Below are 16,769 nucleotides of genomic sequence, written 5' to 3' on the forward strand. Positions count from 1 at the left end.
TTGGCCAGTTCGATGATCACCAGGGTTCAGGGCTCCCAGGCCAGCAGTGCAGCCACGGCTGCCCAGATGCCTGCCAGTCGTTGCATAAAGATGGACAGAAGAAAGGTGGTGAAGTGGGTGCCCAGGCACCACCATGGTGTGGGGGCCCCCCGTCAGGCCCCCCCCCCGCTTCATGGGCCACCAATTGTAATGAGGCCACTGGTGTGTGGAGGGAGCGCAGGGGCCAGCTGTGCGTTCCAGTGCCGCACTATGCCCCGAGCAGTGTCCACGGCCATCAGAGAACCCAACTGATACGTGGTGTGTAGATCCACTGGCTTCAGGGCTGCACGGAGGACGAGAGAGGAGGGGATGGGTTATTTAGAGCTGTACACTCTCAAGTTATACAGATAAAAGTTCCAGTCTTGACTTACTTTCTAGAACATGGATATCCTGCCCTTGACTCAGGGCTGGTCACCCAGAGCAACACATCCCTTTGGCCACACTGATTGTCTCCAGGATGGATGGGTCACCTACGCTAGTCCAGTCTTAGTAATCTTAGGGGTTTTGCTGGAGCTAAGGGAAAAAGTCTCGTTCTTTCCTGCAAGACTGACATGGGAGGATGGGTCATCTTGCCCCCTTGTTGGAAGAGCCCGCTGGTGCTGGGGCCACCAAAGAGGAACTGAGAATGAGAGAATGAAGCTGAACGGTAGGGGGCAGAAGTGGGCAGTGAAGAGAAACAGACCAGATGACAGGTGTGAGCACGGGAAGCCAGGCTAATCACCTGGGCTAATCAACTCCTTTCGTGCCTAAGCTGTTCTGACTGTGTTTTCAGCTGTTTTCAAGATGAGTTGTGAATGGATACAAACGCTGATGGAAATGATCCCTTAGAGGCAGGGAGTGAGGACAACAGCATGGGGAGACCGCTGACAACAGAGGGAAAAAGTGCTTAAGATATTAGGAGGTTGGGCCCAGAGTGATTGTTTCTTTCAAACTTCTTTTTTGTGAAAACTCTTAGGAAAACTGGACCTATATGATCAGCTTCCTCTACTCACAAGTCATTGGCAGACATTGGCTGCAGAATAACCCAGGCTTTCTTGCCCAGTGCTCTCCAAGAACAGCTCTCCGCTCCAGTTTGGGTGACTGCCCACTGCCTTTCAGACACCCACACCCTCCTCTCCTGCGGGCCTTTGAGCCCGCTCCCCCTCCACTCCCCATCCTCTCGCTTTTCTCCACCATCTCAAACACCCAGGCTCAGCTCTCTCACCTCCTACAGAAAACCTCCCCTGAATTTGCCAACCTTATTTTAAACTCTAGCTATGCCTTCTCTATATTGTTCACTTAGCATTAGGTGATACCTGGTGTTGGTCATTATTTTTGGAAATGTCCTCTCCCTACTGTGCCGCTTGAGAGCAGAAGCTGCAAGGCCACTTGAGGTCTAGGCTCAGAAATTGCAGAATATCACTTACATCACATTCTGTTGACCAAAGCAGGCCAGCCCAGATTCAGGGATGAGGAAATAACCTCTCCATCTTGATAGAAGGAGCTGCAGAGAATTTGTGGCCATTTTTTTCTGTTGCAACGTACCACAATGGGTTAGTGCACAAATTGGTGATGCTAAAAGTTCCCCTTTTTTGGGAGGTGGGGTGGTTATCCTAGGTTCTATTTTTATTTTTTGATTTTTTAAATTGAAGTATAGTTGATTTATAATATTATATTAGTTTCAGGTATACAACATAGTGATTCAATATTTTTATAGATTGTACTCCATTTAAAGTTATTACAAGTGGCTGTATTTCTCTGTGCTGTACAATACATCCTTGTTGCTTATTTATTTTATACATAGCAGTTTGGATCTCTTAATCCCATACCCCTATTTTGCCCCTCCCCCCTTCCCTTCCCTCACTGATAACCACTACTTTGTTCTCTATATCTGTGAGTCTGTTTCTGTTTTGTTATATACATTCCTTTTCTTTTCCCCCCTTTGGCTGCGCTATGTGTCTTGTGGGATCTTAGTTCCCAGACCAGGGATCAAACCCAGGCCCCGACAGTGAAATTGCCAAGTTCTAACCACTGGTCTGCCAGGGAATTCCCGTGTTTTGTTATATACATTCTTAAATGCAATTTTTATGCCTTCTCCCATTGCCCAAAGCTCCTGTCAATCACATCACATCATTCCCTCTTCACTTCCGGAAGGGGGCAGCACTTACTTCACAGAGAAAGCAAAGACCGTTGTCCCACCTATCTCTGCTTCAAGCCACCTTACCAGAAAACTCTGCATCTGCACCCAGGCTCACCTCCAGAAGAGGGGTGATTTACCCATTTATTGTGGGTAGCTGTAATTCATTCATTTTCACATGCGTAGTATTCAATTTTGTGAATTACCATGTAGTGTTGGGAAAACCAGTTATCCACATGCGAAAGAATGAAATTAGACCCTTATGCCATACACAAAAATTAACTTAGAACAGATTGAAGACTTAAATGTAAGACCTGAAGCAATAGACTCCTAGAGGAAAACATAGGGGAAAAGCTCTTTGACATTGGTCTTGGTTGTGATTTTTTTGGATATGACACCAAAAGCAAAGGCAGCAAATGCAAAAACAAGTGGGACTACCTCAAACTAAAAAGCTTCTTCATAGCAAAGGAAACAAAATGAAAAGGTAACCTACAGAATGGGAGAAAATATTTGCAAACTGTATACTTGGTTAATGTCTAAAATATATAAGGAATTCATACAACTCAATTGCAAAGAAGCACCCCAATTTAAATATTGTCAAAGGGCATGAATAGACATTTTTCCAAAGAAGACATACAAATGGCCAACAGGTATATGAAAATGTGCTCAGCATCACTAATCATCAGGGAAATGCAAATCTGAACCACAATGAGATACCACTTCACACCTGTTTAGGATGGCTATTATCAAAAAGAAAAGAGATAACAGGTAATAGCGAGATTGAGGAGAAAAGGGAACCTGTGTGTACTGACTGTTAGTGGGAATGTAAATTGGTATAACCATTATAGAAAACAGTATGGAGTTTCCTCAAAAAATTAAAAATAGAATTACCATGGTAATTACCATTACCATATGATCCCAATCCCACTTCTGGGTATCCAAATGAAATGAACTCAGTATGTTAAAGAGATATCTGTACTCCCATGTTCACTGTAGCATTATCCACAATAGCCAAGATATGGAAACACCATAAGTGTTCATTAATGGATGAATGGATAAAGAAGATGTGAGATACACATATGTATACACACACACAGAGGAATATTATTCAGTCTTAAAAAAGAAAATCCTGCCATTTTTTGGCAGCATGGGTGAACCTGGAGGACATTTTCTAAGGGAAATAAGTCAGACACAGAAAGGCAAATGCTGTATGATCTCACTTGTATGTGGAATCTAAAAAGTTGAACTCATAGAACCAGAGGATAAAATGGTTGCCAAGGGCTGGGGAGTGGGGGAAATGAGGAGATATTGATCAAAGGGTACAAACTTTCAGTTATAAGTTCTGCGGATCTAATGTACAGCATGGTGATTATACTCAGCACTGTATTGTATACCTGAAATTTGCTAAGTGAGTAGATCGTAGGTGTTCTTGCCACATACACAAGAAAAGGTAACTATGTGAGGTGATGAATGTGTTAATTAGCTTGATCATGGTAATCATTTCACGATGTATACATACATTAAACCATCATGTTGTACACCTTAAAAAAATCACGCTATACAACCTAAATATATACAATTTTTGTTAGTCAGTTTTATCTCACTAAAGCTGGGGAAAAATAATTTTAAAAGCAGTTAATTTAATATTAGATATTGGAATGACAAATTCAAGTCAAAGCTGCTAACAAGAGCAAAAAACTAAAAGAAGAAATTGGAAAGATGGCCAAAAAGTAACAAATGGGAAAGCTGGTTTGAAGGCCACAGAGACTGTAAGGAACAGTAAATGGATCTAAATCATAAGCATGTTTGGCTCTGGGTTAGTTACCCCTATTAACAGCAACACCTTATGGTTAATTTAAATGTGACCCAAATAAGATCCCTTGCTCATTAATCTGGTATTAAATTTTCTATTAATTTGGTACTGAATTCAGAGGTTACCAAATAGGCATAGAAGAATCCCATCTGATAGTGGGCTTCTCCAAAGAAAATTTTTGCTTCTGCCAAAAATTTAGGCTAATAACTTCCTAGAGTGTGTTAAATTAACACAGGTTGAGATTTTTCAGACCAATGGTTCTGTGAATTTGGACTGCACATCTACCTAAGGGCTGGCTTGTGGGTATAAATTCTCCAGAAAGAGTTTTCTCTGTCTGTTCTGGACCAAGGTCCAAGACAGTCAAATTCTTCGAAATCCTCTGCTTGAGTGTGGCGTGGTGGTCTCCAGGTCACACAATATGAGGGTGTAGAACTTTGAGACCCTGACTTTATGCCAAGCAGGCAATTTCCTATTAGACTCACCACATTGTCAAAGACTTTGGGGTCTGTATCCTGCTCTTGGCTTCCTGAACACCAAATCGCAAGTTTCTTGAGCTTGGCAAATGCCCTCAAGGGGAAAGCAGTCTTTAGTGTATTACTCTCTGAGTTCCCAGTTTCGTTTAGATTTTGCCCTCTGATAATTCCTTTAAAATTTGACAGATTATCAATGCATTTATTTATTTAAAGTAGATAGAATGTGGTTTTTTTAAAAATTTATTTATTTTTGGCTGCATTGGGTCTTCATTGCTGCACGCGGGCTTTCTCTAGTTGTGGCGAGCGGGGGCTACTCTTTGTTGTGGTGCGCCGGCTTCTCATTATGGTGACTTCTGTTGTTGCAGAGCACGGGCTCTAGGCATGCGGGCTTCAGTAGTTGTGGCACGTGGGCTCAGTAGTTGTGGCGCACGGGCTTAGTTGCTCTGCAGCATGTGGGATCTTCCTGGACCAGGGTTCATACCTGTGTCCCCTGCATTGGCAGGCGGATTCTTTTTTTTTTTTTCATTTTGATGTATTTTATTTAACCCATGTATCCAAAATAATGTGTCCATGTGTAATCAATATTTTTAAATTGAGAATTTTGAGATTCTTTTTATTGTACTAAGTCTTCAAGATCCTGTGTATTTTACACTTAACAGGGCATCTCAATTCATATGCTACATTTTCTTTCTTTTTTTTTTTTTTTGCGGTACGCGGGCCTCTCACTGCTGTGGCCTCTCCCGTTGCGGAGCACAGGCTCTGGACGCGCAGGCTCAGTGGCCATGGCTTACGGGCCCAGCCGCTCCGCGGCGTGTGGAATCTTCCCGGACCGGGGCACGAACCCGCGTCCCCTGCATCGGCAGGCGGACTCTCAACCACTGCGCCACCAGGGAAGCCCCATATGCTACATTTTCATCGGAAATACTTGATTTGTATTTAGATTTCATAAAACTTACAGTTGCAATTAGATTCCCATACTCAAGTTGTTCCAAACATACTTAGAAGTTGTCCGATAACTGAATTGAACGTCAGGTTTTTCTAAATTGATTTTTAAATTTTCTTTAATTTTAATTAATTTAAAGTATGGAATTTTAAATTAGGTGTGATTGGGGAACTGAATTTTAAGTTTCTTTTAATTGGATTCAGTTCCTCAGTTGCACTGAGTACAATTCAGGTGGTCTACAGCACAGGTCTCTTGGCATTAAGAAATGAGACAGCTTCATCCTCTCCCAGCTCTCACTTTGTGAGGGTTACTTCCCGTCTCTGTCAGTGAGATTCCTTTTGTGCTGCCATGAACCCAAGGTGATCCTCAGAGCCTCAGATTTGACCAGATCTCGAGACCTGCCATGAAGTTTGTCAGGTAGAAAGGGGTGCAAAACTAGCCCAACTTTCCCTTAAAGTCTTAAGACTGAGATTAACTGACCTTAGAAACAACTGATTCATACGTTCTGCCTCTCAGTAGCCACTTGTCTGCTAGAAACATTTTAGGCAAAGATCTTTCCCTTCCACCCTGCTCCCCCAACCTACATGCATCCTCTCTGTAGGTTCACCCAGAATCTGTCAGCATTCCATCGAGAAGTCAACGACTCGATGAAGAATTCCACTTACAGCGTGAATAGCAATGATATGAGCTGACACCTCCTTGGACTCTACCTGTACAGAGCAGCGTCCCTTTGGTCTGGCCCAGAGGGGCGAACAATTACACTGGAGAGGGCCTGACTGATCCTGGCCCCCTCCTCCAGGGGTGTGGGGAAAATGGCAAAGGTCAACTAGCTTCTTCCCCAGGGAATAGGGGTGTGAGTGCACTCACTAGGGGGGCAGGGCGCTGCTGGTTCCTGGGGGATTGGGTGGGAAGGGTGGTGGGAGGAGACAGAGACACAAATGTGTGAGACTCCAGCCCTCTCCTCCTGGGGCCGCCCACGGGGAAAGAACCCCAGTGTCCTGTCACAACCTGCCTTGTATAAACATGTACATTTTTTCATAACATTTTGAACAAGGTTTATATTGACTCAAGTTTAAAAACAAAGTGTGACTGAAACTTTTTTACAGAGTCTAGTGCACCAATGCTGATGTGAGGGGGTATGTATGCGAGTGAGGAAAAAATGTGTATTCTGGTGGCCTGAAGCTTTACTGGACGAGGATGTGTGAACGTGCAGGGATATATTTAGTGACACAGTGTAGAGAGGCAAAAAAAAAAGAAAAAAGTAAAAATTCCAATGTATATTTTTTCTTATACCCTTTCCTTGCCCCCCAAATTATCACTTCCTGTTACTGTATCACCCTTGTTATTAGGAACTCTAAGCCATGCGGAGCACCATCCCTCCCCCTTCAACCCAGGTGCTGCCCTAGGTCCCTTGGCCTCTTGCGGTGACAAACAACTCCAGCTAAAAGTGTTTGGTGTTCTTAGCTTCATCCTCTTTCCCACTTTGCTTATCCCCATCCTCAGACCCATGGCCTTGCCCTCCTCCTGGGATGAGAAGACAAGCAGAGCCTTCAAGGCCAGAGGGGAGGCCTGTGGAGGGGCCGCCTGCGGGGAGTCTCAGCACCAGGAGAGCGAGGACCAGGCTCCTTCCGAGGACTGAGGAGGGTAGGGGCCTTTCCCAAACCCGCCCACCCCTGCCATGACTGACACTTCCTTTATCAATCTGGCTTCTTTTCCTATATTGCAAAAGGGCCTCTCTGTGGTCAGTGCAAAGGGAACCATGATCTAGGGCTCCCTGCCCCGCTCTGCACACTGAGGGGCTGGTCCTGACCTGGGCCAGCTGGGGCCTCTCCTCTCTCCCTCAGCTCCCTGCCTCTGCCACCCCCTTGGCATCTCCTTAGGAGTCAGTCTCTGTGTCTCTGTGTGTCTGTCTCTCCTTTTCTCTGCTTCTCTGAGTGTCTCTCTCCTCCCAGGGAAAGGGGTGACAGCAGGACCAGTTCAGGCTCCTTCAGGGAGAGGTCCACGGCCCTGAGTCCCTGCCCAGCTACAGCCCCTTAGAGAGGAGGAGGAGGGAGCTGCTGGTGGTCAAGCCTCAGCCCCCAGCCCAGGCACCAGGGGCACCAGCATGCTGGTGGTCTCTCTCTGCAGGTAGGGGACACTGCAGTGCCCCCCTTCATCCCCAGGCAGAACCAAGGCCCACCAGGCCCCTCCCGCCCTGCTCTGCTCCCTGTGTGCAGTCTCACACCCTCCCTGAGTTGAGGTGAGGGTGGGCGCAGGTTCCCACCTACCCAGAAGGTGGGCCTTCTGGAGGCCACGCCTCCACCCAGAGATGCAGGACTGGATCTGCAGGGCCCTCTGTCCTCACACTCTACAAGGAGGACACCGGGGCTCAGACACGCCCTGCCCCACGTCCAGGACTCTGAGGTGGCGGGTCCAGGACTTGAACTCCAGTCTTGCTGAGCCCACAGAGCCTTCTGCTCCTTCTGGATGCTTCCTCCTGGCTGCACCACAGAATCTCTGGGCTTCACCCTGTGAGTACAGAGCCCTGCGGGGTGAGCCCAGAGACTGTATTTAATAACGCTTCTCAGGGGGTTCCATCTGCAGCTGTGCGACCCTGGCTCATCCAGAGCCTTCCCTGGACAGAGGGGATGAAGGTCAGAGCAGTCATGAGCCATCCAGCTGACAGTCCCTGGGACCCCCTCTGATGGAGGCCCTGCCCGCCTGTGACTGGTGGTGGGCGGGGTGAGAGATTGGGGGCTGGGAACTTTGGTGGCCCCCCCAGGGCTGGCTGGGATGGAGGCTCTGCTCACCCACTCTCCAGGATGACGTTGGCATTGGTTCACAGAATGGACCATGGGGGTGGGAGGACATGATTTGAACTTCCTTTTTCCTTTTCTCAGTTTCTTTCCCAATCCTAATAGGTGTTTTCCACAGTTCTCTCATGGCCAGCCAGGTAGTCCTGGCTTTCTCTACGTGCCTGCACTTATAGGCCTCAGAGGACAGATTCTGCACTTTCATGGAACCCCCTTATCTGAGTCAAGCCCTAAACCTGCGTTTTCTCATTTTCAGCTTTACAACATTCTGTGGTGATGTATCCTTATGTTCATTTTACCCAGGGAGAAACTGAGGCCCAGAGCCTTAATGTCATGGAGAGTCCCAAACTCTCCCATTCCTGTTGGGGGAAGGGAGGATGAACTCCTGTCACCAATTCAGCCCAAGCATCTTTCAAAGTCCACAGGGAGGTGACCTCACTTACTCTGGTTCCCTCCAGGTCTGGATTTGGACCACACTCAGGTCTGTCTGCCTCGTGAGCTTCATGCTTACCCAAGATCGCCCCTCCCCCACCAACCACCCCCATTAACCTCCCTCACTTCCCCTTCCTTCCACAGCCCATCCTGGGGGGTCATTCATTGTGCTTCATTCAGCCGGCCCCTTCTCAGGGTCTGGGGAAACAAAGGCAGGAGGGATGTGAGTGTGGCCCCTGAGGTGAGGCAGGACACATGAGGCAAAGAAAGAGCACAGGGAAGGGGGAGGTACGAAGGGCAAGGTCTTGGTCTCTGCTCTTTCCCGTGGGCTGTCCACGGGCCTCTGCCGACATCAGCACTCTGTGTACTTCCTCTTGTTTTGCAGGCAGGGAGGGGCCCAGAGAAGGCTTCTCCTGCCCTGGTTGGGTGCAGGCGTGCAGTGAGCCCTCCAGGAACTAGAGTCCAGCTGGGAAGGGAAGACTCTCAGCTTGCTTCACTATGTGAGGCAAGTAGAGGGAGACCCAGGCCCCACAAAGTTGAAACAGGCAGGGATGACATCTCCCGCTTCCTGTGTGTCGGGTGCTTTGCACTCGTGTTGGCCATGTTTTCTTATTTGCTGTATTCTTGATGCTCTGACATCTGGGGCCTCACTGACCAGGGAGAGACTGTCCCTCCCAGGGCTGCCAGTTCTTAGAAGAGCAATGGACGTGCCCAGGAGCTCACCTGTCATATGCAAACCAACAAGTCCAGAGCCCACACTCCCCACCACCTCCTCCATCTGGCTCTTATGCTCCAGGAGGCCCATGTTCTTCTGCCATATTCATCCCAGGGCCAGGTGCCAGGCAACTAGGGACAGCCCCTAATCCCCAGAGCCCGCAGACATTATTCATACCAGCTGATCCTAAACCTGCCTGCTCTCCCTTGCCTTGTCTTTCTCGCAGAACCTACAACAAAGGCTCCTGCCCATGTTTCCCCCTCCCTCCCTCTGCCTCCTGACTGACCCTAGTGCCTCCCTGCATGGCCCTGCGTGGAGTGCTGGGCATCTTGTTTTTATGGTTTTGTGAATATAAACTGCTTCCTTCATAACAGTCATTTGCATGTGTGTCTTACCATACCTGATTAAAACACATCCAGGTTAGGTTTTAAAATAGCTCTTAACTCTCCCAGCAGCCCCAGGAGGTAAGCAGGGTCTATTTTGATCCTCATTTTTTTTTTTTTTTTTTTTTTTTTTTTGTGGTATGCGGGCCTCTCACTGCTGTGGCCTTTCCCGTTGCAGAGTGCAGGCTCAGCAGCCATGGCTCATGGGCCTAGCCGCTCCGCAGCATGTGGGATCTTCCCGGACCGGGGCACGAACCCGTGTCCCCTGCATCGGCAGGCGGACTCTCAACCACTGCGCCAGCAGGGAAGCCCTGTAGATGATCTTTTTTATTCGAGGATGTGAATACTAGATTTCTATGATGCTCAAATCTCTTATATAAAATGGCATAGGTATTTGCATATAACCTACACAATCCTCCTGTACTTATTTATTTTTATAGAAATATAGATGATATACAATATTACATTGGTTTCAGATGTACCACATAGTGTTTTGACATTTGCATACATTATGAAATGATCACCATGATAAGTCTAGTAACCATCTGTCTTCATACAAAATTCTTACATTACTGAACATGTTCCTTATGCTGTGTATTACATCCCCATGACTTATTTTATAAATGTAGATTTGTACTTCTTAATCCCCTGTACCTCTTTTGCCCTCATCCCCAAACTTCTCCCCTCTGATAACCACCCATTTCTTCTCTGTTTCTGTGAGTCTGTTTTCATTTGTTTTGTTTGTTTTATTTTTTATATTCCACATATAAGTGAGTTCATATGGTGTTAGTTTCTCTCTGGCTTATTTCACTTAGCATAATATGCTCTACATGCACCCACGTTGCCACAAATGGCAAGATTTCATTTTTTTTATGCCTGAGTAATATTCCATTGTTTATATATACCACATCTTCTTTATTCATCTACTGATGGGCACTTAGGTTGCTTCCATATCTTGGGTAAATAATGCTGCAGGAACATAGGGGTGCATATACCTTTTCATATTAGTGTTTTTGTTTTCCTCAGATAAATACCCAGGAGTTAAGTTGCTGTATCATATGGCAGTTCTATTTTTAATTTTTTGAGTAATCTCCATACTGTTTTCCATAGTGGCTGCACCAATTTACATTCCCAACAGCAGTGCACGGTGGGTTTCCTTTTCTCTACATCCTCCAACACTTGTTATTGGCGGTAGTTCATTATGGTTTCAATTTGCATTTCCCTGATGGTTAGCGATGTTGAGCGTCTTTTCATGTGTCTGTTGGCCTTCTCTATGTCTTCTTTGGAAAAATGTCTATTCAGGTCTTCTGCCTGTTTTTTAATTGGGTTATTTGTCTTATGGATGTTGAGTTGTATGAGTTCTTTGTATATTTTGGATATTAACTATTTATCAGATATATTATTTGCAAATACGAGCAATTTCATTTGGGCAGGGCGGTCGCGGTGCCCAGGGCCCAGCGCTTCATCTGTTCCTTGGGTTCTTCCCAGCCGGTCCCTGGAGGAGCCTGCAGGCCCCTGAAGGAAGCTGCCTGGAGCCTCCACCCGGGGTCTGGGGGTCAGTACAGGGCGGTTGTGTTAAAATGTCGGAAGCCGAGAGAGGCCGGATGGGCGGTGGGCTACCCGGAGGGTTGGGAGTGGGCGCTGGGCTGTGGCGGGCGGGGAGCTTCAGGCCACGGGGACAGGCGGCGGGACCCCCGGGTGGGGAAGAGGGCTCCGGCGGGCTGGGGACAAGGGACTGTGTCAGGGTCGGGCCAGGGGGCGAGCCTGAGGGTGGGTGGGGCTGGACTGGGGAAGGAGGGCTCTGGGGTCGCCGAGGGGCAGAAGGACGGGGTGAGTGCCTTCTCGCGACCCGCTGCTGGATTGCAGTGGCGTGGGGAGGGGATAGTCACGGGGGAGGGAGGGTCCTAAGGACGGTCGGGGGAGGGTTGAGCTCGGGTCACCGCTGCTGTCCGGGCTGCTGGGCCAGCTGCAGTGGGCGGGGGCGGGGCTTAGGGACCCAGCACGAAGGGGTTGGGGGTCTTGGACGTGGGTTGGGTCACAACTCTGTCCTCCTCCCGCGACCCCGACAGCGTCTCTCAGGACGCTCTTCTCTCCGGCGGGGCTGGCGTCCTCTGCAGAGGGACCCCTTGGGGGCCGCCCGCCATTGGGCCCCTTCGCGGCGGGTGTCAGTGGCGCCACCTAGTGGCGACCCCACGGCCGGCTCCTCGCTCCGGGCGCCCGGTTCAAGATTCTTTTCTACAACACTTTACTTCATTGTCACTGTTGTAATAACAATCTGAATCTTGTTCCTTTGTACACGACTTGCTCTTACTTGGAAAGTTCTTAGAATTTTCTTTGTATTTGATGTTCTTATCTTTCATTATAATGCATCTATATGTTTCTCTTATTTCTTTGGTATACAATGGGCCCGTGCAGTCAGGCCATTTCTCTTTTTAAATTAAATAATTGAGTAACTTTAGTAAATTCTGGGAGATTAGTTTCTATTTGTATCAGTCAGGGCAGGAGACAGATGACATTCTCAAATTGAGGGAATGGAGGAGAGTTTAATAAAGGAACCATTTCTAAAGGAATGGGGAGGATTATGGGACGCCGACAAGGGAGGTGGAGCATCTTGGGCTAGCAAGAGTGGAGTCCTTGTTGCCAATATGCTTGAAGGAGCAAAGAGAGGGAACAATTGCCAGAAACTGGAATAAGTAGCCCTAGTTGTAGGGGGAAGGCCTTTGGTGGAGGAAAACAGCAGCCCAAGGTGATTCAACAAGGAGGGGATCCCCTCCCCTTGATCATCAGGTGTCTCCCATTGGCAGGTCCCAATAGGAAACCAGAGGGCAAAGGCACCTGGGTGACGTGGTCCAAAGGAATCAGCCTCCTGGGGCTGAGTAATATTTCATTGTATATACACACCACGTCTTCTTTATCCATTCATCTGTCAATGGACATTTTATTTATTTATTATTTTAAAAGGTGACACTTTTTTTATAAAAAAGTTATTTACTTTCTTGACTTTTTTTTTTTTTTTTTGGCTGCGTCGGGTCTTCATTGCGGCCTGCGGGCTTCTGTCTAGTTGTGGCATGCGGGTGTTCTTTCTCTAGTTGTGGCTCGCGGGCTCCAGAGAGCATGGACTCTGTAGTTTGCAGCACGTGGGCTCTCTTGTTGAGGCGCACGAGCTCAATAGTTGTGGTGCCCTGGCTTAGTTGCCCCATGGCATGTGGGATCTTAGTTTCTCCACCAGGGATCAAACCCTTGTTCCCTGCATTGGAAGGTGGACTCTTTACCACTGGACCACCAGGGAAGTCCCCTGTTGATGGACATTTACATTGCTTCCATGTCTTGACTATTGTAAATAGTGCTGCTATGAACATTGGGGTGCATGTATCTTTTTGAATTATAGTTTTCTCCGGATATATGCCCAGGAGTGGGATTGCTGATCATATGGTAACTCTATTTTTTGTTCTTTGAGGAACCTCCGTACTGTTTTCCACAGTGGCTGCACCAATTTACATTCCCACCAACAGTGTAGGAGGGTTTCCTTTTTTCCACACCCTCTTCAGCATTTATTATTGTAGACTTTGTGATGATGGTCATTCTGATCGGTGTGAGGTGATACCTCATTGTAGTTTTGATTTGCATTTCTCTAATAATTAGTGATGTTGAGCATTTTTTCATGTGCTTCTTGGCCATCTGTATGTCTTCTTTGGAGAAATGTCTGTTTAGGTCTTCTGCCCATTTTTTGATTGGGTTGTTTGTTTTTTTGGTTATTGAGTTATATGAGCTGTTTGTATGTTTTGGAAATTAAGCCCTTGTCAGTTACATTATTTACAAACATTTTCAACCGTTCTGTAAGTTGTCTTTTCATTCTGTTTATGGTTTCCTTTGCTGTGCAAAAAACCAAAAGCGTCTAAGTTTGATTAGGTCTCATTTGTTTATTTTTGCTTTTATTTCTACTGCCTTGGGAGACTGACCTAAGAAAACATTGCTACGATTTATATCAGAGAATGTTTTGCCTATGTTCTCTTCTAGGAGTTTTATGGTATCATGTAAGTTTATGTGGTATCATTTAAGTCTTTAAGCCACTTTGAGTTTATTTTTGTGTATGGTGTGAGGGTGTGTTCTAACTTCATTGATTTCCATGTGGCTGTCCAGCTTCCCCAACACACACCACTTGCTGAAGAGACTGTCTTTTCTCCATTATGTATTCTTGGCTCCTTTGTTGAAGATTAATTGACTGCAGGTGTGTGGGTTTATTTCTGTGCTCTCTAGTCTGTTCCATTGATCCATATGTCTGTTTTGAATACTGTAGCTTTGCACTGTTGTCTGAAGTCTGGGAGGGTATGTTTATTTGATTGAATCCTCTCTCCCGACTATACATGAGAGCAGAGGCTGTGCTTGCTCTTGCTCTCTGTGGCATCCCCTGCACATTGCGCAGAGCCTGGCACATAGTAGGTTCTCAGTCAGTATTTTTGAATAAATGAATAGAAACCAGAGAAAGCCAGAAGAATGGAAGTCCACAGGACTCTATGTCTGAGCAGTTGAGAATTGGGAGCTTTGCTTTACAAGTTTCAAAAAAATATATGCATTTTTGCCTTTTGAGTTGAAAGGCAAAAACTGTGAATAAATTTTTTAAAGTGTCTTTTGTTCTTATAAAAGAAATCTGGAAGAACCTGAAGCTGACACAGGCATCATTTAAGACCCAAGATGTGAAGGTGTGGGTGTGACTGTGCCAGGTTGTACCTTATTAAGGGAAAAGAACTCTCTCGCATAAGGATCGAGAGTGGGGTTCCGCATATATGTGAGACCATACGATACTTGTCTTCCTCTGTCTGACTTATTTCACTTAGCATAATGCTGTCAAAGTCTATCCAGGTTGTTGCAAATAGCAAGATTTCCTTCTGTTTTATGGATTAATATTCCATTATGTATATACACCACATTTTCTTTATTCATCCATTGATGGACACTTAGGTTGTTTCCATATCTTGGCTATTGTAAATAGTCCTGTATGGGGCTTCCCTGGTGGCGCAGTGGTTGAGAGTCTGCCTGCCGATGCAGGGGACACGGGTTCGTGCCCCGGTCTGGGAAGATCCCACATGCCGCGGAGCGGCTGGGCCCGTGAGCCATGGCCGATGAGCCTGCGCGTCCGGAGCCTGTGCTCCGCAACGGGAGAGGCCACAACAGTGAGAGGCCCGCGTACCGAAAAAAAAAAAATAGTACTGTATGAACATGGAGGGGAGATCTTTTTGAGTTAGTGTTTTCCTTTTCTTCAGATAAATACCCAGGAGTAGAATTGCTGAATCTTATCAGTAATCTCTTATCTGACTGAAGTTTGACTTTTGTTGTTCTTTTAGAAAGTCAGCTGTATTTCCTGGATTATCACATATTTGAAATGTTGGTCTGTTGCCTTCACAGTTGTGTAATACTTTAGCTGAGTGTAAAATTCTTTTTTTTTTTTTTTCAGGACACCTTTCTCTTTAATGAAATTGTTCAGATGTGCAAGGGATTACAGTAAGTGTGATCACAGTAAGTGTCCTGAGGTTGGAACCACACAACAGACCAGAAAAAAAAGATGCTATAGTCTGTGCCCATTCATGCTCTTCGTCCTCCTTCAATATTAATAAAATGTAATGGAGAGTCCCTACCTTTTGTTGAACTCATAATTGAGTTTTAGCATTTTAATGATTATTCTTTATGATTTGTAGGGGCCACATGGCCCATAATGCACAATTAGAGGTTAGATGCCCTTTCCAAGGTCATTGGCTCTATACAACTTTTGTAAATATGACTGGTACATTACTTTTATTATTCAGTTAGCTTTGGCAATCAGGAACTTAAGACATAATTGGATCACGTCAAGTACAGTTACATTGCACATGAATCCAAGAAAAGAATGTGATGAGTACACCACAAGTTTAATTCAGGGTTTTCTAATTGTTTAATCCTAAAATACAGTTCCTCTCATCTCACTGGAACCCACACACTAAATTAAGGACTTCTGGCTGCCAGAATTCATTTGTGTTCTTGGATTTTCACTTTGAAAACTTCCAAAGGAGCCAAGGAATCCTGCTGATAGCAGAGTAAGCCTCAGCTATGGAAGTCAAACTGGTGATAAATATGAAGAAAACCGTAATCAGTTTTAATGATACAAATAGCATAGTGCCTGGACCAGGGGAGTCCAGGGAAATGTTCAGCGTAGTTCATGGGTGGAATTCAACAATTTTTTTTTTCATACACACACACTGTATTTTATTTTTACAAGAGATAAATAGACTGACACCGAGCATTGTAAATGGATGACCACAACAGAAGCAACAATGACTGCAGTTACCAAACACGAAACACACTCACACTATGTCATAATATTGACATTCAGTCCAGGAATCCTCCACTGTAACAGCTCCTTTACTTTGCAGTGAAAATTGATTTGTACATTTTTTGCCTCTGAGTCCTTGTGGGATTTTTTTTTTAATTCAAACAGAAAGTCACAAAACTTATAATCATCCTCATCAGTTCACTCAGTCCCGTGTAATTAATTTTTTTTCATCTTGATCTTTTGTTAGCACTTTTATGAGTTCATCAGTTTTCCATTAGAGTTCTGAAAATGCTTATTCATTCAGTTCAGCAGTATAGTCAGTTACCAGAAACCTGTACTTGTCAGAGTCTTTTCCATGAATTCCTTGAAGATGTGAGTGTAAAATTCTTGGGTGTTTTTGTTTTGTTTTCTTATAGTTTGTGGTCTTTGCAAGCATTGTTCCACTGTCTTCTAGTGTTCAATGTTGTTGTTTATTAATCTAAGTCAATCTTAAATTTTCTCTTATAGGTGACTTAAACCTATTTTGCTTAAATGCCCAAAGGATTCTTTCTTTATTTTTAAATGTCAGTGATTTTACAAGTGATGCCCTGATGTTGGCTCTTTTGTGTCAGTTTTTTTTTGGTATGCATGTAATAATACAGATTTCAATCATGTGAAAGAAAAATGGTTTGAATTAGAATAAGCTGAAAAATCCACAATTGTGTGAAATATGGCATGGATTCAGCTCTGAAGTACAGAAACAAATAAACAAAACCCAGG

At 45.5% G+C, this 16,769-nt stretch overlaps 1 protein-coding gene across 1 annotated transcript in view; it reads left to right on the forward strand.

Moving 5' to 3' along the window:
• The window catches only part of MBLAC1 (metallo-beta-lactamase domain containing 1), a 38,573-nt gene that overhangs the window by 2,783 nt on the left and 19,021 nt on the right, over positions 1-16,769 (forward strand). The window contains exon 2 of the mRNA XM_030845953.3: positions 15,159-15,220. The gene's annotated coding sequence lies outside the window, so the exon portion shown is untranslated. The remainder of the gene's footprint in view (positions 1-15,158; positions 15,221-16,769) is intronic.

This window comes from Globicephala melas, chromosome 15, assembly GCF_963455315.2.
Source record: "Globicephala melas chromosome 15, mGloMel1.2, whole genome shotgun sequence".
In the NCBI taxonomy this organism is placed as follows: domain Eukaryota; kingdom Metazoa; phylum Chordata; class Mammalia; order Artiodactyla; family Delphinidae; genus Globicephala; species Globicephala melas.